Source organism: Taeniopygia guttata, chromosome 1 (genome assembly GCF_048771995.1).
Source record: "Taeniopygia guttata chromosome 1, bTaeGut7.mat, whole genome shotgun sequence".
Classification (NCBI taxonomy): Eukaryota; Metazoa; Chordata; class Aves; order Passeriformes; family Estrildidae; genus Taeniopygia; species Taeniopygia guttata.
This window is the reverse complement of record NC_133024.1, coordinates 11,928,175-11,955,578: the sequence shown is the minus strand read 5'-3', so window position 1 is coordinate 11,955,578 and position 27,404 is coordinate 11,928,175. Positions and strand designations below refer to the sequence as shown.

The 27,404-nt window shown below is 37.7% G+C and overlaps 1 protein-coding gene across 1 annotated transcript in view; it reads left to right on the top strand.

Annotated features, from left to right (window-relative positions):
- LOC115493363 (uncharacterized) overlaps positions 1–27,404 on the top strand; it is a 234,956-nt gene that overhangs the window by 149,914 nt on the left and 57,638 nt on the right. Inside the window, exon 14 of the mRNA XM_072930026.1 lies at positions 19,185–19,326. The gene's annotated coding sequence lies outside the window, so the exon portion shown is untranslated. The remainder of the gene's footprint in view (positions 1–19,184; positions 19,327–27,404) is intronic.

Here is a 27,404-nt window from a genome sequence, read left to right as displayed (position 1 = left end):
AGCCAAACCTGGAACAGTTTCATTGCCTTGTCCATTTAGCAGCTCCTAGGGTGAGGAATCTTGGATAGATGTTTGGATTTTGTTAACAAGTAGACAAAATGGCAAAGCAAAGGGTATGTACAACTAACACATGGTGTGGGTGATGACAGATTGAAGCCTGGGAGTAACTAGACATCAACTACAGAACAGCTGTGGGTCAGCTTCTCTCTCTTAGTGCTCCTGCACCCTTTATTTCAGATGATTTTCAGCTGTCAACTATTCTCTCATGCTTTCTGCACCAGCTGCTAAAGCAACACAGATTTCCAAAGCCCACTGGCCCATGTGGAAGTGTAAAACTGAGTAAATCTCATTAGTGCTCTTGAAAAGCTCGGCTGTTTTAGTCAGCCTTTCTCTCCTCCTCACAATATGGTAAAGAATTAAGAATCATCTCTTCCTTTTTCAGTTGAATAGTTTGTGGCAGGGCCTTGTCTGAGAGGTGCAGTTTGGCAGTTACGTATTTTCTATTGTGATGTAAGGAAATTTGAGTTAATTTTGTTCAGCAGCTTATTCTTCCCAAAATCCAGCAAGCTGGATATCGAGGAGCTTGTCATCTGCTATTTTTCTGCTGTCTAGCCAGATGTGAGGCTTCATGTGGAAGTTTACAAGGAAATCTAGCTTGACTAGAGTAGGCAGTTTCAGAGTTTTCCTTTTAGTTTATTTGCTTGTTTAGTTTTATTTGCTTTTAGAATAAAGCAAACTCTGCCCGTCTAATTGAGATTTGGATACACCATGCTTGTTTCTGTATCTCTCCTCTCTAAGTATGATCTAAAGATAAATATTTCAGGAGATGAATTATCTTTTGCAAAGGAATGGTCTTTACTTTCATCAGGATACACACCATATAGTTTGACTTCCAAATTATTGCAATAGTGGCTGCATCTGGAGTGTAATAACACTACATTCCATCTTACAGAACAGTTAGGAGTTTTGATCTAGGGAATTCTAGAATTATTATTAAAATAAAGGCTCTGTGGCAGGGAGAAATTTTATTGTGCTGTTAAGAAATGATTTTTTTTTTCCCAAAAACATGGACACTTGGAAAAGCATCAGAAATTTTAGGCTGCTCTAACAGTAAACTTTCCACTAAATTTAGCCTGATCACAAGCAATGATTTTTATGGTGGCATTTCATACTGTAATTGGTTGCAAAAGACCATTAGAAGTTACTATGAAATTTTTTATGCTTTAAAAATAATAATTTGTATGCCAGTGTTTCGAATGTGTTTGGGTTTTGAAGCTTTTTTCCATTTTTTGAGACTTCAGTGGTAGGAACTCTGTTGCCAGATTTCTGCTGAGAGGCCGTGACAAAAGGAAGATTACAAAAGAAAAGTTCTGAAACAGATGAGTCCTTGGGAGTTACAAACCAGCCATTGGAAAGGCTTTTCTTAGTCATGATATTTTTCAGACTTTTAAAGAGGATTAACCCATGATTATGAAAGGGGTTCAGCAGGTGGAAAGAGGAGCAGAAATTTGCATTGTAACACCTAAGGATGAATCAGAGTAATTTACCAAACTCAGGTACTGACAAGGGATTTTTCCCTCTGCTTCTTCTTGAGGAAAGATGGTTTCATGTGTTCTTTTCCCATCTTGATTTCAGTCTTCAATTTCAACAGGTTGTAGTCCTCTACTGGGGAAAAAATATAGATCAAGTAGCATTTCTAGCATCTGTATATCTTATACATTTATGTATGCATATGTCATTGCTGCATTTAATTGAAAAATTAAGGTAGCCATTATCTCCTATTCTTATGACTTTTCTAAGTAAAGTGAAAAACTTCTGACTGTAATTAAAACTTTTTAAATATATCTTAAACTTTCCTTTTAAGTGAAAGTCAATCTGCAGCCAGAGCAAAGTTAAAAGGTTTCTCAGGTATTTTCTGCCATAAACAACAAAAAAAAAATCTACAGCATTAGTATTTTAATGCAGTTTTTGCAGAACAATAAGAAAGGCTAAAAAGCCTGATGACAGTGTATAATTATGGATGCTAATAGAATCAGGGATCTAAACAGAAAAGAGATAACCAAGAGAACTCATAAACATCAAAAATGCATATCAGGCTTCTTTAGAACTCTTAGCAGAAATCAATAATGCTAAAAAATAATATAAGTCACTGTATTATTGACCTTCACAAGCTCAATTTTCAGTAAGTGAAATTTGGACAGACTGTGGAACATTATTTGAAGGAAATCATTGGTGAGACAGCATGGTTGTACACCTGAAGTACATAAGCAGGAGTATTTTAGCCTTTGAATATGTAAAGGGAGCTTATAAGAGAACAAAGAGAGACTTTTACCAAGGTCCATGATGACAGGTCAGAGAGCAATGATTTTAAGCTGAAAGAGAGTAGGCATAAATGGGACTGCAGGAAGAAATTCTTTGGCATAAGGATGGTGGGATGTTGGACCAGGTTGTACAGAGAAGTTGTAGATGTCCCATCATTTTGAGTTTTCAAGGCCAGGTTGGATGGGGCTTTGAGTAACCTGGTCTGATAGAAGGTGCCCCTGACAAGAGGGTTGGATTAGGTGAGCTCAGAAGGTACCTTCCAACCCAAACCATTCCATGATTTTAATTCATTTTGCAGAATTGCTTATGTTTGAAATGCATGGTTAGATCAATATGATTTCAAATCAGCACAGATGTTCATAGACCATGAGGAGAGACAACTGGACTTTTCAGTGAACGTTATTTCCCAGTACTACTCTTCTTCCTGCTACTATCTTGTGACTATAATCTATCTTTTTTCTATATGGCTTAACAGAGCCTGTGTTCTGGGCTCTGAACCTGCTCCCAGCCTCCCATCTGAGCCAGAATTCCTGGTTGACTGTCTTACCTCTAACTTTCTACCTGGGAGGATATTACATGGTTGAGTTTGAAGTTTGGTACATTTGTGTTTCATTATTTCTCATATCTGGCACGATATGAACCTTAGCACTGCTAAGGATTTTATGCAGTGTATGTGCCAGTTTCTAATCAGGTTCACTCATTTCAGACACCTGAAGGGATTATTGCGCTGCTGTTTTGGTAAACATTTTCAGTGTGTTATCAGCTGGGTGAACACATCAGGCATTATTGTGTCTCAGACTCCCCATTACAGTTAGCAAATGACCTCAATAATGGGATGACAAAACAGAGACAGTAAGAGAATGGTAAAAGTGGAAAAAATGAAGAAGGAAACTACTTTTGGTGACATTTCTGCTACACTTCCATTTTGGAATCGGTTTGGCTGGTAATAGATTGTCATTTCCTTTACTTCTCTGGTAGGAGTCAGAGAGGCTTTTGTCTCCTTGGAATATAATTCTTTCCTTGGCCTTACACAGTTGAGCTTGACTGCCAGATTGATTGAAGCTATATTTTCTTCTGAGTTTTCAGTGATGGTGTTAATCAGTTCCTATTCTTCTGCCTAGAATTTTCCCCATGACTATTTTGCCTTACAGAGCTCCCCACACAAGTGATTTTTGGTACAAAGGTAAGCTCATACTACTCTCAGGGGTGCAAAATATAAACCAGCCAACAAATTGTTACTTCTTTATCCTAGGTTCCACAGCCCATTTATTCACTATGTTTGTCTTACTTAAAGTGAGCACACTTCTTTGCCAGATACAAAAGCAACAAAACCATGATCTAAACCAAACATTAGTTATTTTTGTTCCTAGTTTATTTTTTCTTCTATCCCACATCTTCATTTACTATTTATCTTTTTTCAATTCACTTTTTAAAGTAATTTTCTTCATGTACTTGGTCCCCTTTGAGAGACAAATTCTTTCTACCATCAGTTCCTAATTTTGTAGATTGTGTTTGCCTCAATTTTTGTTTCTGCTTTTTAATTGTTTTCAATTAAGAAAAATGTGGATTAAATCTGTTTATTTAATCTTTTACTCAAAACTCAAAACCTTTAATTGCAATATTAATTCCCACTTGTATCCTGTAATTTCTCACAGTCTGCAGTGCTTGGATAGGAACAAATGTTGCTATTAAGAAGCAGCAAGTTGAATGTTTTCAGTAGGGGCTGGTAAAAAACATTTCACAGCTGGGAATGAACCTTTGACTTAAGACTTAAAACTTAAATTAACCTAATTAAACCATTGAAGTTTAGATAAAGTATCTTTCTCTTTGGAGATGTCTCAAGAGAAGAGATTTTTTCCCAGGAGATTCCCAGTACTTTCAGAAGTGTAACATATACATGTTTTTCATATCTCAACTTGCTGCTGCACAAAGGGCACTTCTGAAGGATAAGGGGGAGCAGGGGGAGAAATGAGGCATAAAGTGTCTTGAGACAAAGTTGGCCTGAATTTTGCCTGAAAATATATGCTGATTTTCATACAATCATCATTTTTCTGGCAATTATCCATGACTATAACGATCCCATTTAAATGTTCAGCCACATGTTTAGTGGTTTTCTGTAGATATTGCTAGTTATTTTTCTTCTTGGAAGAGCAGGCTTGCTTCATTCTTCCTTGAACCCACAGGATTCGTTTTTCTCAGAGCAGAATTCAAGCAAACATTGGTTAAATTTTTTGAAGTTTCTATTGCCTTGCTCTTTTAGTAGTCATGATTATCACTATGTTGTATTATTCTGATATATAAAATTATAATTTGAAGTTCTCTAGTAATAAAAGCACCTGAGGCTTTTCCCTTGTGTTACCTTGGGTTTGATTTTTTTTTCTTCTGGGAAAAATGAATAAAATTTTAAAATTTTACCTGTTTCTTTGAAAGGTCATATTTTCTCGTGTATAGCTGATGTTGCAAATAATTCCATTGACATCAGTTGAAATTTTCATAAAGGTTATTGCCTTACACAACATGAGTTTTTCTTTAACTGATTTCACAGGTACTCCTACTGCTGTCACTTATGGTCATGATTTAAGAGCTATTAAAAATAAATTGCTTTTTTAATGTTTAGTATAATGATAAAGGTGGTTATCAGAGTGTCAGCAAACAATTCACCATTAAATTCTGTCTTAATGTGTGCTCAGGTTGTTTCAGAATAGGAAACTGTGGTTAGATTTCAGTGATTCTCTTGCCCAGTTCCTCTGAAAGAATGAATTGTCAGATCTAACTGGTAAACTGATTAACTAACTTAGTAAACTAGTGTAGTTCTTCTAGCAGAGGAAACATATTTAATTGTGGTTTTTGTTTAAAGCAATAATTTTTGTTTGATATTGCCTTTCAGATCTGGGATCTCTAACTGAGGTTTTAGATGTTTTAAATAATTTTCTAGGAATTAAGTTCAATAGCTAAAGTAGTACTTGCTTTTGCTTTTGTATTGTTGAATTAGGCTTACCAAATTTATATTCCAGCTTGAACAGAAAATATATCAATATGATTTCAAATAGTAGTATAAAAAATCCTCCCTGGCATTAGTTAATTAAGTCTCTGTTTCTTCTGTTGCAAATTCATACCTTATTTTTTCAGTCATAAAGTTTAATCTGATCTTGTTACACAATGCTTTGTCTACCATGAGCTTGCAAGCTGGCTCTGACACTGACTACATTACTCACAATTATCGTTTCTTTCCATTTCCAAATTTCTTCTTCTTTTAAATGAACAATAAAAGCTAATGCCTGACACTTACCTTTTACACCTGTGCAGTATGTTACCTAAAGCTGTAAATGGAATCATCCCCTTCAATTTCTACTTTCTTCTTTTTTGCTTCCTTTTGGTCAGCTTTCTATCTCTTCACAAAACCTTCCTGTCTTCCAAGCTCAGTTCTGTTGATATTGAACACTAATTCATAACATTACAAATTATGCTCAAGGATGGTATAAGTAACAATCATATCCATATATTTCTTCTTTTCAACTATAGCTGCAATAGCATTAGCAATTTCTAGTAATTGTGGGGTGAGGAATGGGAGTGGGATGTGGATGGACATGACTGTAATTTCTTGGAATTGTGTTACATATTTATGTCCTAACACAATAGTCAATTATCCAGCCCCTTATGGCCAGCATAACTTAGGCCATTACACAAGTATTTTCTGGTAAGACACGCAGGAGATATCCTATTAAAGATGCCATTTACTCCATTAAGGGACTCAGGTTCTTAATGGCCTTATGAATCAATACTACTTGGGACATTTGGGTCACGGGATCTGAAACTATGAGCTTCATTGTTTTTCAGACAAAGGATTAGATTTGAGTTCATTAAAAACAGCTGCTTCTAGTGAAGGACTGGCTATAGAAACAAAAATTTGTTTCTTTCCCCCCCTTTCAAGCTTATGCTGTTTGACTTTGTTTATCCAAAGTAAAAGATTCCATTAGAAGTATTACTTTAGTTGCTCCAATTACTTGAAATGTAATTAGAGGTCTTCCTTTAACAAATGGAAACATAATTGTGTTTCCTGGACCAGGCAGTCCTAGCAGAGAGAGAATGGAAAGACAAACCACATTTTCTGGCTAGACCATCTTGCAAAATATGTTTAATTGTTGCATGATTTTTTAAGTTATTATTTTACAGGGGAAAATATTCTTAGCAAGCTTTGGAGAATGTTCTTGGGGACATGGCTTGATTCCTGGGGCTGCCCTGTGCAGGGCCAGGAGTTGGATTTAGTGAACTGAGTGGGTCCCTTCCAAATCAGGGTATTCTGTGACTCCAAGCTTTTCCTAGCAGTGACATTTCCATGCCAATAATGAACCTTTAAGAGGCTGACTTTTCCCATGTTTTGTGTTGTGCATTGGATTACTGTTACACAGAGCTGAGCACATAATTCCAAGGCACCAAACCTGACATTTACCTGACTTCTTGGCTCTGTGGAAATCCAAAACCTAATATGCAGTGTGTTTAAAATGGTAGGCTGCGTGTCAACTGTCAGCTAAAATTTGTGATATGTGCTCAGCTTTATCCATTCTACTATCACCCCTTCTATTTTTATTTTTTTAATTTGAAATTTTTCTGTGATCTCCGATTGTAGTCAAAGTTTCTGTGACTTTTCATTCGTCTTGAATTTGTTTCTCCATGTTTAATTGATATTCACTTCAAATATGTATTTGAGCTATCCCAAAATGTTAGGGGTCAAGGCATCAAGGTAGGATAATCTATTGAAGGGGAGGATTTTCAGCATATATAGTAGGAAAAGCAGCTGTTAGACCCACAATTTCAGTGGTCCAGCAATTTAGGCAAATGTGAATCTGTTTCAGTCTCTCTGAACTGAAGACTTTCAGGGAAGACCACTTTCATCCAAGCTGAGAATTCATCAGGACAGTACAGTGACTAGAACATTTTATGGTGTGAAGGTTGAAGTTCTGAGCAGAAAATAAGGAGTTTTTGCAATATACTTATCCCTGACAGGAAGTGTCTTTTCCCAGCAGTAGTTGTAGTTTGCATCAGAGTTACACAGTTTTAATATTAATGTGCAAAGTAGGAAGTTATGTAAGATGCTAAATTTGCATTTCTCTCCTGCTTTGAAACCTGCTTACCATTTCCCTTAGCATTATAACAGCACGTAGTTTTGCTCCTATTTGCTACTTTCAAAGCAAGATTTCCATCTATTGATTTCTTTTCATCCCTCTTCCCGAGTATATCCACTGCCTTAAAAAAAGCAGGGGTAAAACCCATCCCTTATAGAAAAAAAACTAAAGTAAATACGAATATTGTAGAATCCTTTTATTTTCACTGTGGTTTGCATTTCTCCTCCTTACAGATAATCTATAAAACCAGTGCTGGATCTCTTGTTGTCTAGCTATAAAATTGTTCATAATAAAGCAGTGCAAAATGTTCCATGGAGCATGTGAGGGTATAACCTAGATCAGTCTCTTTGCCTGCAAGTGTTTTCTTGCATCTGATTAGTCAAAATAAAGTTGCTTAAATTTTCTGGCTTCTCTGAAAGAGGCAAAGCTTTCTCATGTTTCTTTCCTTTCCTTTCATCAAATGTCTGCAATGCCATTCTGCAGTTTATACAGGAACACTGAACCTCATCAGTTAAGTTTATAGTCCCAGCATGATTTGAAAGCACATATTACTCAGATGTCCATTTTTTTAGTGTCTCAACTGCAGGGCATAAATGGACAATGGGTCCTATATAAGCTCCTATTTCTGAAGGTTCAGTAAGAAGTTTTTATGGTAAATTAAGACTGATTGTTCACAGCAAATCTCTACAGTCTACTAGTAATTAGACGTGATTCACACAGATGCACAGTCTCTGTACTTCAATAGTGAGGCTGACCTCATTTGCCTCATAGTCATTTTTACATATTTATAGCCTTATCAAGAATGTTATGTTTTGGTGTTTTTTTTTTTTTTTTCTTTCCCTTCAGTTACTGTTAAGTAGATTTAGGAAGGATTTATTGTATTTAGAAGTTGAGGAGCAAGCATGATAATATACAGCAATTAAATAAAACAAAAAAGCAAAAATCAACACACAAACAATAGAAAGGTAAATGCCAGAGGTACCACTTCAATAGTGTTTCCTCAATAAGTTTATTCTAAAGCACAGGAACACCCAGGCATAATGGTGATTACAGCCTTAATGGGCTAGTTTGATTGCTTACTTGAGAAAGCTCCCTGTTTTACATTAAATTCTTGAAAACTATTTAAATATTGATTGAAATCTCTCAAATGGGTGCATAGTAATCCCATTCTTTATTGTCTTCATTGGTTTCTAATGACACATTGTTTACAAAATCAGAAAGTGCAGTTTTAGCTCTATTTATTCCTTATATCTCTCTGCTAAATATGCACTCTTAGCTTGACTCTTTTTTTGTTGCTGTCTCATGTTGCAAGTCAGTGTTTTAAGGACTGGGATTTAAAAGGAAATAATACCCCATTGAAATTTCATTGCCTCAGAACATATGTTCAGATATTTCTAACAGCCTTGAAACTGAAGAAGAAAATGTTCTTAAAGGAGGCACATGTCTTCAAAGTGATCATCCTGAAGCTACAACTTGCCTCAGTTTTACAGTGGGATGTTTATTTTATGTGCTTGTGGTCTCTTTGTTACCCATTTTGACCCCTGAAATGGTAATATATGAATCATTTACTATTGTATTTTTAGCTGTTACTACACCCACAAGACTTTTTATTATCAGCAAGAGTGGAGGTATTAAAGAGATTTGTGGGCCTCAGAAGGCTCAAAGCACAGTAGGGATGAAATTACAAAATTATATTGTTATAAAATATATTTCTAAAACTGTGTACAAAGGCCCGGTGTTAATGAAAGTAATTGATAGCAAATACTGATTTCTTTTTACATCACCAACAAAGCATTTTTTCTGAGTAATAATGAGCCTCTTTTTAGTAACAATAGGAAAAAAAATGAGTCTCATGAATCATTTATGTGGCCTCATTCATTGCTATTATTACTTCTGCCATCAAATATTTTGGGAATTCAGCCCCTTTTTTTCTCTGTCTTTACGTCTTATGTAATGGCCTTTCTTGTGCTTTTCAGAAGGAAAATTGAACTTTCTTTTCCTCTAATGTACAGAAAAGTACCAGATCTTCCATTCTGATTCTGAATAAATGTTCCTGTTGCTGAAGCTTTTAGCTGTAGGAAGCCATAAAAGATGAATAATTGCTAAAGGAAAAACAAGATAGGGGAAGTAAAACCCAATGTGCAGAAGGAATCAATTTTCAAAAGGTCAACATCTTCAGCACGGGATTTGCCTAAATTGGACAATTCCACAATATTTTAGCTGTCACTCCACAATACTGAAAATACTCAGAAAGTGCACTGAAAGTGGCATGCCCATGTAGTCACTTTAATTCCAAGTAACATTTCATAATGCTTAAAGTATGACAATGAGTGTCAATAGACTTTGATTATTTTGTAGTTTTGGATCTCTCAACAAAATTTCTTCTTCTACTCTAATTTTGTCAATATGCCTCTCACCTTCACTAATTTCCAACTCAATGTGGAATTGCTATTCCCACATTCAGGTTTTATTTCTGGCTTATATTTTCTTAGGGCCATTGTAAATCTTTATTTTGCATATTTAGTTCTTGAAAATTTGTGTGCTCATAATCTAGAATCAGCTGAAATTGTTGGTTTTCTTAGTGAATAAATATGGTAGAGAATATTAGGGAGCTAGAAAAGAGGCTTTTTTTAAAATGAGCCATGCTGAACTCAGTCTACTACCCTAGAGACCCAAAATGTAGCACACATTACAAAGATAATCTCTGTGTAAATATTAATGCTGAAATCAAGGTTCGTTCAGTTTTGGTGAGGTTACACTATGACAATTGCAAATTTTAATTTTTTTTAAATGCACATAAATTTAATTTGGAGGACATTTGTTTGTTCACTGAAAAATGCTTAGTATGATCTCTCTATGCCTCAACTTCTCCTTTTAGGAGAAGTTTTTTTTAACATCCTTCTTATAGTTTTGAGGGGTTTTTTTTGGATGAGTGGCATTATATTCCCATCAAGTGACATGCTCATGGTTAAATTTTTACATAAAATTTGTAGCAATAAAAACTAGATTCTACCTCTTTTCATAAATAAAATGTGGCATCTTTCAGAAGAAATCAACTCCAATGTTTATCATCATTTTTGAGGGAAATAGCAATTTAAAACATTAAGAGTTATTGCTTTTTCCTAATATAAGAATGATAATAACCATGGTGCTTTTGTGTGCACAATATGACAACAAGGTTGGAAGTTATCTACTCTAAGCAGAACCACACAGTATCCTAAGATACAACTTATGATAAAGCAAACTCTTTACCTCACAGTGTTTCACTGATGATTTTTCTTGTAAACTATCATAAAATATGCACTTTTAATCTGTGATCTATTATTTAAATGTTTCCCTAGTGGGCTTAAATGAAGGAATTAACACATCTAGTAAATGACTTTTTTTTTACAACATAATGTCCATTATATGGTAAATCACATGTTTTGTAGCATAGGTATGACCTGAAATAGGCAAAAAAAAAAAAAAATCAGTTGGATTAATGAAGGAAAATTATGTAAGTCTAAAAAACTGCTGAAGCTATTCAATTAATATTTCTTTCTTTCTCTTCTAAAGAAAACCTCCCCTAGTATTTTAAAATATAATTGCAATAACTATATCCAGTATGGAAAACTTAAAATATAGGTAACACACCTATTTACATTGACAGAAAAAAATAACAACATACAGAAAAGTCAAATCAGTACATAGTCCCAATCTTTTTTCAATCCCTTCTGTTCAATTCTTTTTGTTTGTTTTCTTTTTTTTTTTTTATTCTTTTTAAGGCTTTCTTTTTTTTTTTTTATTCTTTTTTTTTAGGCTGTAGGCAATGTGTTAAGTTACTGGGTTTTCATGCTCTGGAAAGCTGCCTTGCATCTCAATTCTAAAGCACGATTCCTGTTTCCGAGCAAGCAAGAAACAAAAAAAGAGATGACCTTTGCAGCTGCCATTTTGGAAAAAAAACCCAAAAAACAAAAAACAAAAACAAACTCTTCAAAGGTAGTTAAGAGAGAAGCCAGAAACCTGGGACAGCGAAACAGAAGAAAATGAAAAAAAACCCTTAGTGCTGCAGGGAGAGGAGTTTTGCCAAAAGATGGTGGCAACACATCCTCAGCTGGATTTGTGGGGTTGTCTGGGCACAGGAGCAGCAGGAGGTCATGCTGAGATTGCATGTGATGCTGGGTGACTCACTGGAGACAAAGAATGACTCAAAGGCAACAGATTCCAGCATTTTCATCTTCCCACCAGTCTCCCAGAGACTCTGTTGCCTTCAGCACTGTGTGGAAGCACAGGTTTCTCTGGGGTTCTGATTTCCTTTTCCAAAACAAGCCCTCCCAGCAAGTCAGCAGTGAGATGTTAAGAATTTAGAGAACAAGATGTAAATTGCTTGGAAGAGATCTGCGAGAGACACAAAATTATTGCAGCTGCCCGAGACAAAATGTGCCTGGATTGATGGGGCACCCCTGACAAGCTGCAGCATCCCACACATGGCCTCAGATCAATATTCTAGGATAGGGAAACCAGCCCAGGACTGCATAGTAAAAATCAGGGCTCTGGGAGAGGAAAACACCTCTTCAGATAGGTATTCTCAAACTGCCAGCACTTAAAATAGCAATCCTATAAACCTTAGCAAGGATGAGCCCATTTTATTAAGGTCACTTGGAAAACCAAAAGCCCCTATTAGGAATGATAAGAGACAGCCAGAGTGAATAGCATTGAAAGATAACAGAAGCAAAAAGCCAATATCCCACCCAATATCACAGCCACCTAGACTTCCACAACATAGACCAGGGCTGGACCTGATAGTAGTTAACTGCAAGTTTGTTGCAGTTCTTCCTTCTGCAAAAGTAAAACCCCAAAGCCCACACAACCCTCAGATTTAAGAGCTATTCAAAATAAATTGCTTTTTTAATGTTTAGTATAATGATAAAGGTGGTTATCAGAGTGTCAGTAAACAATTCACCATTAAATTCTGTCTTAATGTGTGCTCAGGTTGTTTCAGAATAGGAAACTGTGGTTAGATTTCAGTGATTCTCTTGCCCAGTTCCTCTGAAAGATTGAATTGTCAGATCTAACTGGTAAACTGATTAACTAACCTGGTTAGTTGTTAATACTGTATTTTTGCCAAATATGCTCTTACAGCTCTCCTAAAGTGCACAGCCAGGTCATTTTGCAACATTCTCTCCCTCCGCCCTCCTGGAGCTGCTGGCTGAGCTGTAAAGTGAGGTTCTGCCACATGTTAAGAACCACAGGAATTAATTCTAGTTATAGTGGCCACCTGCCTCGGGATACTTATTCAAAACATATGTTCTGTGCTGTGCCTGAGTCACCACATTTAAATTTGTATTTCATTGATATGAGCTTTTGTTTTCTGAGGCTTTGAGATAGCTGGTAGTTTGTCTCATGAGACAGAAGTCTCCAGGACAGCGTAAGGGACATCTCCAGAGGGATTTGAGCATAAAGCATCTTTCTCTTTGATGCAGAGGGAATTAAACCAGATAAGTTAAAAACTATACTAGAGAGTGTAAACATCTAATGATTCAAACTGCCATTGTTTTATCCATAAATGACAACATGAAAAGTAAGTAAAAAAAAACCAAACAAAAACAAACCCTAATACCACTACCCACACACCAAGAAAGGAATCTCAAAATTACTCTTGCTCTTAACTGCTGAGCCAGCTAAACACCTACTTCTGTTCCTAACATTTTACATCTTCATCCAACACCTCATACAAATGTTTGTGTCCCCTCAAAATAAATCTAGTAGCTAAGAAAGGCTATTGATTCACAGTTGTGAAAGATGTATAAATAAAGATGTCTTACAGGTAAAAGAAACATCTGTTCACTCTGCAATAATACAGTTCTCATTATGGAGTGCTCCCACAGCCTTTAAGCGCAGTTCAATAATGTAGGGATAAGACAGAAAGTGCATGGAGGAGTTTGACAGTGGGAATTCAATATCTAAAGGTGGTACTCAGCCATGAGTTTCCAATGCATAGAGGAACTGCAATGAGGTCTCCAATCTTTGCAAGCCAAGTGTCACAGCTTTTCTCTGACCCTACCTAAAAGCACGAGCTGGTTTCAGGTTGAGGTGCGATTGTATTCTGAATCTGGGACATGAGTTACATCCACAGAAATTGCCCTAAGTATAAATTCATTAGTAGTAGTAGGTCCAGGAAAGGCATCTTAATCTGGACATTCCTGACAACTTCAGCATCCCAGCCCTGTCCCTCCAGCTGTGCCCAGTAGGAGAATGCAGGACAGGGCACTCTGCTTCCCTTCCAAGGAAGCTGAATCTGGACTAAAATACAAAGTTTCTGATACATCCAAAGAAGGAAGGTTAAGAGCAAAAGGTAAAATTGCAAGTATGACTAAGCAGGCAGATTTATGCTGAAGAAAGACCTCAGAAAAAGGGGGGTTGGGGCTTAGAAAGAATTAAGGAACAGCTGAGTGCTCCAAAAATACAGTATTAACAATCTCTAGCAGTAGCAGTATTCCTGTGGCAGAAACTCAGCTTTCTGTTATAGGACCCAGTTGCTATAGAAACTTCCAACTGGGAGCTAAATAAAGTAATTTCTATGCTAGTGTTGGTGTCTGTAACTTCAGCACCTGATGCTAACCAAATTGTGCTCAATAAACAAATTTAAACTCTAAAAGCCTGCAATGAGTTCTCAGTGTTTTCTATACAACTGATTAATCCCAATTGATCTTGGCTTAGAACTCAAGAGCTTGAGAAATCATAGAATCAGATAAAAGACTACTCAGGACAAATATGTCTCTCCCTTTATTTGTTTCTTACCTTATTTCCTCCTTCTCCTACACACCTCTTTCTCCTGCCTTAGTTATTTTTTTTTATTTTGAAATTACCTTTTCCATGGCTAACCTCATAGCTGAGCCTGGCATCTCTGATTCTCTTTTGGCAAATTAATTTTGCATTAACCTCTTCTTGCTCTTGCATCTCTTTCCTATTTCATTGAACATTTTCTTCAGGTTAAAAATTTGAGAAGAAATGTTAACTTCTGAGTGCAAATCCTTCCTTCTAGAGCTTCAGGGCAGGGTTTCAGGGATGAGGCACAAGGGACAGGTTTGCAGAAGCCTTCACAGTCCACTCACACCATGGGAACAATGAGAAATGCTCATCTCCCAGGGAACATGGGCATAGGTAAATCTGGTGAATCTGGATTCCAGGGCATCTAGGTTAGAAACATCTTCTCTTTAGAAAGGAGGAATTGTTATTACTGTAGCACTTCCGTGTACTGACTAGGAAACAAGAGATCACTCCAAGCATTTCAATATGCAAACTCTATTTCTGCATGACATTAAATACAAGTAGAGTTTATTAGAATAAATAACATGGATGCCATGACTAGTCATGTAGAACAGATTAAAAACTTTTCAAAATTTCTTACTGTTTTAGAAGCTCTTTGAGTATTTCTGCAACATCTGGCGAGATGACAAGGGTTGAAGCTACAAATGTCACAGAGCAATAGCAGTGACTGCCCTTCCTTTGACATATTGGCCCTTCCTTTATGTTCTAAGTGCCCAAAGCATGTGAAGGACTAAACACCTGGGAGACATGGCATTTCAGGGAGCAAGGAAGAGAAGAATGCAGCAGTGGTGGGAGGTGGAGGTTTTCACCAATCCCATCAAAGGTGAGCAGCAGCAGCCATCGCCTTATCCCTGAGAGAGGAACTGGGGACACTGAGCGGATAAACTGTGTAGGGCCTGAGGGTCACTCACTGCAACCCAGTGTGTGGGGTGAGACCCAAGGGGAGGCAGAGGTGAGCAGGAATAGCTCAGCAGCTGCTGGAGGAGAAGGGCAGGTGGCAGAGCTGCTTGGAAGAGACCAGGGCTGCCACTCCACACGGCCGGCAGCCACCAGCGTCCGCTGGAGCAAGAGCAGCAGTGGCTGCTGGCACAGGGCTGTCCAAGGTCTCAGGGAAGGCTGAAGTGAGGACAGGGCTTGGGCAGCTTTGGCAGAGTGGTAAACCGGATCTTATGGCGCCTCTCTGATGTGTGGGGGGTCACTGGGCTTGGGCAGGAGCGGCAGGCAGCCGGGGCTCCCGTGCCAGGTGGCACACGGTTCCCTCATGGGCTCTGGCAGGCAGCGCGGGCAGCTGGTGAGCACGGGCTGCCTGAGGGCTCCCGGGCAGCAGCAGGAGGAAGCCAGGCTGCCAGCCAAGTCTGGAGACAGCAGGCTCCTGGCCCTGACAGGAGAACAAAGTCTAGCTGGTAGAGATGCTCGAAGGACCACAACATCCTGCTTGGGAAGAACTGGACTGTGAGCAGGGCAAGTCTGTTAGTGTCCATATCAGGTGTCTATCAGGAAGTCTGTCAGTGTTCAAATCAAGGCCTTATGTCTGAGGCCAAAGTCTTTGAAACAAAGCTGGTGTATTAGGCTAAACTTTGAAAGCTTTCAGTGGCATTTTTTTCCACCCGAGTCAGTGTGATGATGTCTTAACATGAAATTAGCTGGGAGTTTGGAAGAAGAGCTGCACTGTTCATATCTTGTCAAAAGCAATGTGTGTGGGATGTATATGCATCCCAAAAATACATATATCTATAGCTGTGCATGTGTATACACAGGCATATATGCATATCTATGTAATCCCCTGTTCAGTGCATCAGGGGAATGTCTGCTCAGAACTGAACTGGCTCCTGTTGCTCACACCATGGCCAGGCACCGAGGAGATCACTCTGAAGTAAATATGATCCAGCAAGACTTTAAAGTTGTGTTTGCAACCCTGCTGACTTCAGTAGAACCTACCCACAAGCAGAAATGCTCACATATGCTTGAATGCTGTTGTTGAATAAGAATGAGCTGAAATTCACACATTAAATTAGACCATACTACATGCTGCCACATGTAGGAGATGCTTCCAAGCCTTTGGATGACAAAGGAGGCTGTGAGGAGAAGACAGGGGAATGCCATTAACTATTTACTTCCTGTAAAAAGGGACTTGCCCTTGGGGAAATAAGGAAAATGGGAAGGTGAGGATCCTAAGGGGAGGCCAGACTTGCTAGCCACAGAAATATATGCTGTTAAAAACAAGGCACAGGTAACTTGGGAGTGAGGCTCACAGCAGGGAGCTGTGAGGGGATGATCTGGACTGATCATCCAGACGGTCACTGAGGGTTCTTATGGAACCTGGGGATTTGTAGTCCCATACTTTGGTCATGCAAAAATAGATACAATTCACGTACTTCTTTGGGGAAAGAGACAGTTTTTCTTAATTCTAAAGGATAAATTAAAAGAAAATGGAGATTTTTTTTTTTCTGACTGGACTGTAAGAAAGACATACTTGAGTCTTTAAGATACCTTTGAGAGTTTTGCTTTTCATGATTTTAGGAATTTTCTTCATTTCAAGAACTGGCACTCCTGATGTCTGGTGTTATTTAGTGTCTATTCTGTTTTCACAAATTTATGGAAGACTTGATGGATACTTAAGTAAAATGATACAGATGCAGAGCTACCTGTTCTCATAGAAGTGTTGCTTTTAACATTGCTGTTTCAAGAAGATCAAGTCCTTGTGCAATCTACATACACAGGGAGTCACAGCTGAACTTCCACACTGTTCTGCTGTGTTTGCTACAGGCTTTGCAAATAAGCCAAAATGGCTGCACTTCAATGACTTTCAAAACTGGAAAACTAAGTTTGTAACTCCTTTGCATTGCTTCTTTTCTCTTCCTTTTTGTTCCTTCTTGTCTCTCTCAGTCTCTGCAGTCACCATTATATCATTCAGTGAGTGGGGAACGGTATTGTTATTTCTTCTTTGCAAAAGTTTCTGGAAAATTTTGCTTGCTCTTCTTTGTCACATATTTTTTTCTTTATAACACTATTTCTTGTTACCTGAGAGCTGTTATAGAGAATAGGTATTTTAATTTGCATTCCTGACACATGAGTTCTTCCACTAAAAGTGTTTGTGCTGCAGAGCATCATAGAATTCCCTGTGATGAATCTCCCTTCTGTCAGGATCCAAGCTTCCAAATACTCTCACAAAACCAGAAGGCTGCAAGCTGGTCTCTTGGCTGCCATATATCTCAGGATCTTGAAGCGAAGCCTTCAGGTCTTTTTCTGGTGAAGTTACAAGGAGAGACAGAACCATTTTTCTTCTAAAGGTCCTGCTCAGGCTGTGTGCAATGAGTTTCATGCAATGAGATCCCCGTGTGTGCAGAGAGTGACTGAATTTGGTGAGTTCCTGATAAAACCCAAAGGAGTTAGCCTGGAGAATTCTTTTCATGAAGAAATGGCCAGAGACACTTCTCAGTGTAGCATTTTAGCTATGATGACAATTTATTTAGAAATGAAAGAAATCTTAATAATCACTATTTGCCTAGATATTGTAGAAAGAGGCAGGCTATGCTGGTGACTCACACAATTTGTTGTTGTCTCTGATTTCTCCAAGTTTCACAAAGGCCTCTCTTACCGTTCTTCGTTACCAATCTAAACAAAGTGACAAAAATATAAATTGTGTGGTAAAATAAACTGTGGCCTAAAACTTACTAGGATATACATGCCTACTTAATTTTATATGCACCAAGGGTCATTGCAATGATTACTTACAGCATATTAACTTTAGCATGTGCATAATTGTTCCCAGGATCAGTGGAGAGCAGGTCATCTTTCAGTATACAGGAAGCTTAATGAGGGATGAAAAGTTAAAATCCTAGATCTGAATTGGGACTTCAGAATATGTATCTAAGGGTTTGCAGATTACCAATACTATTTTTTCTCTGTAAATTTCAGCAGAAAATTCTAGCTAACCATCTTAATATATTGGCTTACTCAGTGTTACTTTATGCAACAATCTGCTCTACCTAAGCATATTTTACATTAGAGAAGGGATTGACTTTTATAAGGAGAAAAAGTTATTTGGGGACATAAAGTTATCTATAAAACAAGGTTCAGATTCTTGAGTGGGAAGGTAGTAGGGAATTAAAAGATCTTTATGAAAAGAACATCCTCTGGTTTTCATCTTACATAATTTTTTGTTATTTTTTCATCTCAACCCATTTTGAAGGAAAATAAAAGCAAAGACCTAGAAGAACAGCATCAACTTTCTGTCATTTCATGAAAGAAACACCACTTCTCTGTTCATTTCTTTTATAAATTTAACCAAGTATTTTTCTTCTTTTCAAATCCTGCATTCCATTTAATTTGAAAGAAACTTTTGAAAAAATCATAGTGAGAAATAACTTCTTACAGAGAACTTTGTAAACACTTTATTTATACCTCTAAGGGGCAAACTGAGCTGATAGTTTCCATGCCTGACATGCCTGTGATGAGATGACTGGCAGCAGCTGTTGAAGTGGGAAAGGGTTTTATCAGAGGCTGCTTCCCTCAGAGCTGCCAGGCTTCATCTCCTTCCTGGCATGCAGGAGGGTCCCGCAGCTCTGGGTGTTCAGAGTGGATTGGCAGCGGGATGGGCCAGGAAACTTGCAAGTGGAAGGAGGTGATGTTGTCTTGGTTTGTTTTCTGGACTTATGTATAAATGAAATATCCTTTTTTTTCTTTCCTGATGAGGTGAACTCATAGGCAATAGCTTTGATTTTTTTTTTTTTTTCAAGGTTCATATATATATATATATATATATATATATATATATATATACATTCTCTATGGAAAAGGAGAGTTTGAGGTTTTCCTTGAATTTTCATGCCTGTGGTTTGTTTTTTTATTATTATTATTTTTGGTGTTTTTTGCTTCAAAGGTAAATTGCCTGCTCAGCTGTTTCCTTCTTGACTTCTGTTTTGACAGACTGTTACATCCCTCCACACCCTTTGACTTTTCTCCTGCATTTTGATGGCATATGAGGTTTGGAGATTTTGGAGAAGGGGCAGAAGAAGAAAGATGTGAGAGAGGTCACACCATCATTTCCTAGAAATAAGGTATTTCCGTGGTAAGGGCATGCTTTAAAACACCTAATTATTTCAGTACAAAAATGGAGTAATAGTCTCATAAAGAAATAAATGGGTAAAATTACTTTTCTAGGGCTTTAGAGAGGTAACTATTAAAACCTGCATTTGAATTCATGAGCACTGAACCAGAAACTATTCCAGCTCTACCTGCCTCTAAAAATGAAGTTTACCTTGCTGAAAGTCAGTGTCCCCATTGTCCATTGACAAAGACTATAGTGTTAATTAATGATTTCATGCAGCTGAGTATGACTCTAGGAAATCCAGAGTTCTCTGAAACTTAGTGGAGGCCTCTGTGCTTATATTTTGATGCAGAGCCATAATATCTGAGGTATGGACATAGCCTACTTTCCCAAAAGCAAGTCTCCAGGATTTTAATGCATATGTGCTTAAGTATTTTGAACTGAATGCAAATGAATGTAAAAATGCATGTACCAGTACCAAGGCACAACTTTTGACAGAGCTTTAACTAAAGCTAATCATCTGGAGGTTATTGTAACTGGAAAGAAAAAAGAGAAATAGAAATAAAGAAGCTGCAAAGATGGTGGCAAAGGGGGAAACACTGATAAGGGATTCATTTAGTCAGAAGAAAGTATGGGAGCAAGGAGACTACTTGAGCATAGTTATGCTGTAGGAGTAAATTGGCAAAGGAACCTCATTTTAGGCAGCTGAATGAGCAAATATGAGGAAGGAGATTATGGTCTTTCCATTTGATTACAAGGTCAGAAATACCTACGGGAAGGAGTGGCTGGGTTACCTAAAGGATTTAGAAGGAAATTGTCCACAAGGTTGTCCAGGAGGCAAAGAGTGCAGTGGGACAACGGGGATATAGCTGGAAGGTTATAATGTATGGTTTTTATTATCATCCTATTATTGATCATGATAGAATATTTCATGGAGTTAATTCAACAAACTAAGAAACATGGGGCAGGAATTACTTAAATCTGGGTTTGTTTTGTATGGAAAGTGGGTACAGGGGGACATATGTCAATAGCAAAAGTGAGTAAAATGAGGATTTAAGTGGCAACATGTTTCACAATGATGCTATTGCCAAGTCTCATCAGGGGATTGGTGATGAAATCCATATTCCCAGAAGGATCTAGATCAGTCAAAAATAGGCAAGGCAACTGTAAAAGCAAGGCAGGACTTCATTGTGTGGGGAATATAACCTGAGGTAGCTCTGGGTGGGAGCCTGAGACAAGAGGCTGTGAACTGCACAGCAAAGGGCACAGGGACCTGTGGAGGGACACAGAGACACAGCAGGAGCTCATGACTTGGGAGACTGAGAGAGACTGGTGCTCTGGGACTGTGAGGGGATAAGAGCCCAGGGGTTCCTCAGCTCAGGGTCCCTCCTTGGAGGCACCAGCTCAGGCTGTTTCTGTGTTACTGCACTGTGGATAAATGGCTTTATGGAATGAAACATCTGAGACTCTGCTATGAAAATCCTGGGACTGAGCTGGTGAGGAAACCTGGTCTGACTGTGAGTGGTGTGCAGGGAGTCAGGCAGGGACCTGTCAGGTCACTGGAGCCACTCCTGTGAAGGGATGACAGCCCCAGCAGGGACAGTCTGTGACACTGGGAGTGTGGCTGGTGGAGAATCTGGTGAATGGTCAACACTGGGAAATTTCCTTAACAATAGAAAAGAGATACCTGGTACTGAGAAACTCTTAGAAAATCCCTGCAGACAATCTAACTGAGATGTTAATTTTCTTTCCAAGAGCCCCAGGCTTGTCATTGACATTAGGGGAGTACTGGAGTGCAACAGCAAACGTTCAGGCAGGTTGCTGAGATTATCTGCTTTGCTAACCAAAATACGAAGAAGCAGAACAACAATTTTGTGTGTGTGTTATCACTACTCATAAGGGTTATTACAAAGCAACAAAGGAATGATAGAGAATAGAATGCACACTGTTGCTTAGGAAAAAAAAATCACATCAATTAAATGTGCTTAAGGAATATGAAACCAGAACTGATATGGCAACTCTTTTATCTGGGACCTGAAACATGAATATGAAGATTTCTAAGTGATCACAAATATAAGAGGGGAGGTTGTTTAACTCCCGTGCACTGCAGATATTGACAGACAGCACAGGAGTTCAAAGCTCAGGCTCAAAAATCACTTTCTCCTAGATGGATGTTACTTGATTTCTGACAGTGCTGGCAATGTTCTCTCTCCTCTTACACACTTATAAGCTCTGTATGGCTTGTCAAGCCAATAAAGTCTCACTGAACTGAGACTGCTTTCTAATTATGGTATATGACAATACCTGTGGAAACTCATTGCCTTCAATAAAATTGCAGAGGTGGAACTGATTGGAAGTTAGTGAGAGATCTGGTAAACAATGCTCAAGAAAGAATAGGATTCAGTGTTCTCACTCTTAGTTCAGTTGTTTGCACAGAGCTAATGAGAACAAACTCTAGTAAAACACTCTGTGTGATATGAATGGTGATGCAATCCTGCTGAATATAAAGATGCCATTGCCACAAAGAGAGCTTTCAGCATAGAAGTACACATTTATACAATCAAGAGAGCCTCAGTGCTTCTCTAAGAATGTTTGTCTTTCTTCTTTTAAATCTAGCTTTTAATGCTGTCTCATCCTCACAACAGGTGAGGCTTCAATCCATGCAATATGGAAGTAATTACTTATTGCCTCTTTTGCGTTTTCATTTGAGTTTGTTGGTATTTTTTTAACTGTCTTTTGTACTTTTGCTGTTTATTTTACTTTTCTTTTGCTGTGAAGAAGGAGCTTCTCCACATTCATATGTCGTTAGTCCCTGATGAACGCTTTGCATTTTTTTACTAAAAATGCAGATTGTTTAATGGCAGATTTTCTGTAAAGAATAACATGTCAGGGTATTGTATAGAGCAATAGATAACAGTGTATCAACAGATTTATTGAGTTTATCTGAATGCATATTTAAAAATGCCAAATGTGCTTTCAACTCACTTCTGGAGTGTCTTTTGAATCTCATTACAATGCAACCTGGAGGGAGTTTGGAATCTGAAGCAGAAGTAATTAGTTCTTTCTTTAAAGGAAATTTGCCCTTGCTAACAAAATATGAGCCAAGGCCATTATGATTCTTGCAGTATTTAGTACATAGAAACTGCTGCAATTCTACGTGAAGGTCTCCTGTGTTCAAAAAGGTTCACAATTAATGAGGATTTGCTCCTGATATAACCCTGATACCACAATGAAAACCAAACACTTCTCATTACAAATAAAATAACAGGTACAGTGATTCTTAAGGATTTCCATCCCAGTGTGTTGCTTAACCCCACATGTGGTTGGGATGGACTGCTATGATCATGATACCGGGGGTGGAATTCATTTAACTCAGAACATATATGATAGTCAAGGATGGAAATTGGCAGGTGTTTTCCAGGTTTTTCCCTTATTTCTCTTTTGCTGGTGCAAAACTAATATGTCATTATTGATATTTGATATTAATATCAGTTTTGCATATTCATCTGGGGAGCTGGACTTTGTTGCTCACAGTAGCCAGCCCCCTTTTTCTTGAGATTCTCATCTAAAAAGATGCTGAACTGACATCTGGAAATAGTATGGGATATACTGAGGGCTCCATTCTAAATGGTCATTGCCAAGCAGAAATAAACCAGAAGAAAATCATCTGTTCCCAAGGACTTTGTGAAATTCTCCAGATCTGCATTTTTGATGGCCCAAGAGTAGCAGAAGTGGCAATTTCTCAGCCCAGCAGTATTAAACGGGATGTCACACAACAGGTGTCAAATGATCCTGGATCTATGGTTTTAAAGCTGAGGAGGGTTTGGCACAACCTGATCTGGTTGTAAATTTAATATTTTACTTGTATCCATTAAAAGAAAGAAATGAAATGAGATTTTTTTTTACTGATTTAGCATTCTTCATTGCTATTCTCCCCTCATTTGCTTTAATAGGAGTGCTGTTAATGTTTCCAATTCTTAAATAGGGATGTTTGATCAAACTTGGTGTCTTGGTTTTTTTTAGAAACCTTTTAGAAGCAAGAAAGCACATGGGTGTGCCTGCCAGGTGAAATGTTTCATATTGACTAAAAGTTCATAAGGCAACATCTGGTGACAAAATAAAGTCAGTTCTGGAGCAATTGAAAATAAACATTCAGATTTTTTTTTTTTTTTTTTGCCCTGCCAGTCTCAGAGTGATGCAATTGATATCTATTTTTCTTTCTCCATGGTTAGGAAGGTTTCTAATGCTTCAGTGAGGTGCATTGTGCAATCGTACAAGCAATGGGAGTCTCAGACATCCCATAATCGTTGAGTCATGAATGGAAATCCCATTGAAATTTACACTGTCCATCTCGTTAAGCAGTGTTGTTTCCATAATTTTTTTTTTTTTTTTTTTGTATTAGAAACTCTCAGGATTTAAGCATTTTGAAGACTTCTTTTTTCAAATTGTTTGTCAAAACTTTGTGCTTCAGTTCCTTTACTGCATTTTGAGTTTTGGATGGGAAACTGGGAAGCTTGTGAAAAAATTCTCAAGGCTGACCTTAATCTTTAAAAGGGAGCAGGTCTGATACTCTGTTTGCAGTGTTGAATGAGGCATAAATGGGTGATACATAGACTAATTAAGTCTAGATGGGAAGGATCTTTGGAGTTCTTCTGGACCACTCCCACTCTCAAAGCGGGAATGGTTTAGATAAATGGTTGACCATGATATATGTAATATATCCATTGCAATATATTAATATATTAATTTTATCCATTATAATTTCTCAGACTGATTTAATCTTCAAGGGGCTAGAACAGTACTTAAAATGGATTTATCTCATTGCATTTTGCACCTCCTTGATCGCATTTCAATAAATGGTGTCTTGAGGATTGTGTGTTCTGTGTTGGTTTTTCTGATGAGGATATCTCATCAGATTGGGCTTTTCAAGTCTTGCTATTTAAATATTGGCATAGGGATTTGGGAACAATGGTTCTTGAGATGGTGCCTCTACTACTGAATAGGTCTTCTAATTTGCATTGGCAAACAGTTGGTGGGATCTTTCTAGAACTCTGTAGTCCTGCTTTTGGTTTCTTAAATTAATTGAACTCTAATTTCTGATTCTTGATTGTTTCCATCTATGCATAGAGAGTGCAGGAAACTAATGCTGGCACCAGTCCTCTCATTTCCTAGAACAGGAAAAACATGATAGATAGCAGCCCTTTCTTTCTCATCTCCACTGACTGTTGGAGCTACATCTTGTCAAAATGTGACTTTATTTCTGCATACTTTACATGGATAATGTGGTGATTAGTAACAATATTAAACACCTCTGACCTTTATTGAGTCTCTTAAACAAATGTCTCATTCTTTACACTTTTTTTTCTATTATATAGCTTTAAAGTGGCATTGTGTGTTTTAGATATTAAAGCATTACATTAGTATGAAATGTCTCAAATACAGAAATATCAGTTATATAAAACCTGGTTTGCTCTGACTTCTTAGGGAGTTCGTTCTATCTATTAAGTCTAACTTTTGTAGTGTGAAGTACAATTTACTGGAGCAGCTGTTTAAATCCTCTCATGGTATAGTGCATTTAACTTGATATGTTATTTGTCTTGCTCTTAATGAATCTTTGATCAATTTGTACCTAGTTCACTTTTTTTTTGCTGTGCTTTACTGTCCATAGGATAAAAAGAATAGCAGGGACTTAATTTAGAAAGGTCAAAATGGTAAACAAATTTTAAAGGGTCAATGTACTTCAGAGTGTAAAACCATGTCAGGTTGTGGAAGGATCATTTTGGTCCTAATTCTCTGCATCACATAAAGGTGTCGTTCCTTCTTAGAGCTCCCTGATGCTAACAAAGGCAGACAAGAGCTGGCTGGTGAGACTGGGCTTTGCTGTTGTTTTAGACTTCTACTTTTTCAGCAGAGTATTTCAGTGTGTCACAGTACACAAATAGCCCTTACAGAGCAGTAGCACAGAATTGCATTACTTTCTACATGCACAGCAGAGCCAGTTAATAGTGATGAGTCTATTTGGTGGATTTGATTAGGTAAAATGTGGTTTTTGTTTTGTTTCCCACTTCCACACCTGTGGCAGGCATGTGTACTCTCCACATGAATGATAAAATTCTTAATATTGGAAAAGTACTGTGTGCACCATGAAGTAAACACCATGAAGTTTGATTTTAGCAACAATTTTGGGGGCCCAAATAAATTTTTCAAAGAACTTGATCTTGGAAGATAGAAGATAGGAGTTTGCTTTTAAAAATAAAAGTGTTTTCCTTGGAGAAAAAGCTCTCAGATCCATGTTTTCAGCTAGCTTTGTAATCAGACGCATTGTTAAAATGTTTTTGGCCAACAAACAAATCCTATGATGATTTCAAGGCAGGGTCAATTAAAATAAACAAATGTTTTTGCTTTCTAGGGAAGCTTTTGTGTCAGTAATGAAACAAATTATGAAGTACTACAAAACAAAAATAAACACAGACTACCAAGAGTTTTCATTTGGGAACAAGTAGCTCATAGAATGGCAGGGAAATGTATGGCTTATGTGCAAATCTTGTATTGCTACTGCTCTAATACCAGCACTAGTAGTCCCATTAGATTAATTACTCTGGAATTCAGAGAATCTGCTTATTTGTAAAAGTCCCCATTAGTGCAAAGCAGGCCTGTAGCAATGAACTCAAACAAGGATTTAGAGCCATAAAAGAGTAGATTGTGGTTGTTTTTTATACTTTTTTTGCAATGGGTACTTTACAGACTGTCTACCAAGTAAGTGACAGATTTTGCAGTGTGGTCTTTTTCTGCAATGTGACCATGTGGTTTAAGCTGGAATCTATTGCTTTATTGGCACAATGGTAAAGAAAGAGGTTTCTCTTGCAATTCTCTATAGTCATTAATAAAACCACCCAAAACTAACTAAATAAATTTGTTAAACTATACCTGTCAAGGACATGTATTTGGGGAATCATTGCAGTGATGTGACTTTAAAAAGACAGAAGTCTCCCCATCTGGAGCAGACTGAAAGACTAAGATCCAGCAGTCATCTCCAGACAATGAACTGTCATTTTTTTTGTTTCTTCTATTTCCCTTGTGTGTGTAACCACTGCTATATTTTATGTGATTGTGGCCTTGTCCATGTAGTGATCCTACATTCTGATGTTGCATGTCAGGGATAGAAGTGAATTAAGGGTATTATTTCTGCCTCTTTAACTCATGGTTAGCTTACTAACAGCACTATTCCTACTATCATCAGTAAAGACAGGAGTAACTGCTGTCAAAGTGTGCCAGTAAAAGAAAGAGGAGATTGGAGAATGTCTGCTCAGCATCTGGTGGGATAAAGAGGTGGCAACATTGCCAGAATAAATAGAAGGCAACCTTACTGATAATTACCAGTAGAGCAAAGATGGCAGTGGTAACAGTGGTATAGGAATAAACACAGGCATTGTGAAAGTTAGTCATTAATGTATGTATTACTGGGAAATAGTTGTATCACTTTATTTTGCAGATATTTCTGCAACAACTGGGTGGGGAGCGTAGAAGCTTAGTATTTACAGTTCTTTTTTTCTTATTTCCAAAATATGAGTATAAAATATACCATGACTGTGTGGTTTTTTCCATGTGCTGATACTTTCAAGGCTGTGAGGAAAAAGTTTCTATTAATCCTGTCTGTGGGTTTTCTTTGTTGTGTATTTTATTTCCTGAACTGTGTCCATCTCCTGTTTTCCTGACTTTCCTTTGTAACTCCAGCTCTGCAAATTTGTGCCCCTTAGCATGACCCCTTAGCTAAGGAACAGAAGAGCTCACATGAAGCTCCCAAGCTCCCAGCCCCAGAAGCACAAAGCTTTGCTTGGGTGAGGTCTTGTTTGAAAATAGAAATGTTACTAATGTAACAGGAGAGGAGCTGTTCGTGTTATCTCTGGAATGTAAATTGGAAATGGAGTTCAGAAACATTTGCAAGATTTTAACACTATCTTTAACTCAGCCTTTAGAAACGTCAGATATGTCCAGTTGTTTGAGAAATGAAGTTTAGACAGCAGCCCAGCTTGCAATAACTCAGCTCTTTTTTTTGAGACTAGGATGAGGACCATGAGCACATGATGTGAGACGTCACA